The sequence below is a fragment of the Juglans regia genome, chromosome 1 (genome assembly GCF_001411555.2).
Source record: "Juglans regia cultivar Chandler chromosome 1, Walnut 2.0, whole genome shotgun sequence".
In the NCBI taxonomy this organism is placed as follows: domain Eukaryota; kingdom Viridiplantae; phylum Streptophyta; class Magnoliopsida; order Fagales; family Juglandaceae; genus Juglans; species Juglans regia.
In genome coordinates this window covers 16014763-16016541 of record NC_049901.1, presented here as the reverse complement: position 1 = coordinate 16016541, position 1779 = coordinate 16014763, and the positions used below count along the sequence as shown (strand labels likewise).

Sequence of the window (1779 nt, the reverse complement as noted above, 5' to 3'; positions counted from 1 at the left end):
GAGATAATGAATAATGACTAATGAGATAATTTTTTTCTTGATAACATATGGGAAAAAAACAAGTCCAGAAAGTCCAAAATCCTTCATTTCCTCGGCTAGAAGCCATATGACCTTTTGTCTTACGGGCAGAACTCGTGAGTTTCATTGAAGATGCACCTACTTGTGACAAGCTTCCATGGATTCTGACATCACTAGAAGGAGACATTGATACCATGAAATTATTTAACCAAGACTTGGTTAGTTAGAGTCTTACTAACTATGCTTGCAAAATTATATTTTTTTCAAAGCCAAAAAGGATGAACTCGGAATAAAATACAAAACATATTTGGGAAAAAAAAACAGTTGAACAAAGCTACAAAGGAGTTCCATTCCAAATCAGAGATAACATCGATGGTCGAAAAGCCAAATTTAACAATGTCCTTCAAGAAAAAACCTAATTAGTTTGTTTGTTCATCTCAAACAACATCACCAAATGAACCCACATCTGATCCAGTACAAGTATTCTCATATCTACCTACCTATATCCCCCACCATTCACTCTGTCATTTTTTACCTATGATGCCGCCGCCGCCGCCAGCATTGTTCCCCCCGACGGACTGCGCCGCTTTCCTCGCCATCTTTTCTTGTAGCGCCTTCGCATCCCTTTCTCGGCGTTGCTCGGGGGTGAGGCCGTCGCTTTTGGGCTGCTGCTTGGACTTGTTGCCGGCCCGAGCCTGAGCCCGCTCACGGTCCCGGTCTCTCTGGTTACCGCGTTCGCTTCAGTTAAAGCCAAACAAACAAAGATCACGAAACAAAACTATCTTTTCAAATACTAGCTATCAAAAACCATATATAACCCGTTTGGTTGCCGAGGAAAAAACCGTCGAACAATCAAAGAAAAAAAAAAACTTCTGGAATCTTCAACTCTCCTTTTTTTTTTTTTTACTGAAAACAGAAAGGAAAGATCCGAAAATATGATTTTTATTTCTTTTTTCGTTTTCTGAAATATTGAAGGCAACCAAACGGCGGGAAGAAACAACAAACCGTCGAGATGGTAGGAAAAACAAAAAGGCTGATCAACGGAAGGATATGAGTCATTATACAGATAGATTCTTGAACGGGCAAAGAAGATCAGAGAAAATTACGAAGGTCCTGAATCGGAAACACAAAAGAACATCAATAATTAGCGTAATATCACACCAAAAACATGAAAATAGAGGAAAAGCAACTACACCTTATTCGGAGAAGAGAATAGATGGGGAAGAGAGTCGTGAACGGAGACTGTTGAGTTCTGACAAGAGGCCGGGGGTGTCTTTAAAAAGGCATCAAGCACATCTATAGAAGACTCGAGAAGCCGTGGAATCGCGTAAAAAGAAAAATTCTAATTCACCCTTCACACATCATTTTTTAATTTTTTTTATCAAATACGTAATATATAAATAATGAATATAATAACTCAATTTATTTGAAAAGAATAGAATAAAAAAATTAAAATAAAAAAATAAAAAATAAATATAATATGTAATGTGTGAAATGACGAGTAACAAATTATTTAAAAAAAATTATATTATATAAAAACTCTACATTCTTATACACCACTTAAAAATATACGATTTTATTTTTTTATTCTTATATTTTATATTTCAATTCAATATAAAATATAAAAATAAAAAAGTATAATTATATATTTTTAAGTGATGTGCAAGATGTAAAATTTATGTTTAAAATTTTTATCCTAAAGAATATAAATGGCTACAACTGAAAATGATAATTATGATTTATTATTTTTATTAATTTTTT

The 1779-nt window shown here is 34.0% G+C and overlaps 1 long non-coding RNA gene across 1 annotated transcript; it reads right to left on the bottom strand.

The window, feature by feature from the left end:
* Positions 1-324: 324 nt before the first annotated feature.
* Positions 325-1322, bottom strand: LOC109019703. Its single transcript, XR_002000813.2, has 2 exons — positions 1214-1322; positions 325-1131 (listed from the first exon to the last, which is right to left on the bottom strand). It is a non-coding gene; the product is annotated as an uncharacterized LOC109019703 (long non-coding RNA).
* Positions 1323-1779: the final 457 nt, after the last annotated feature.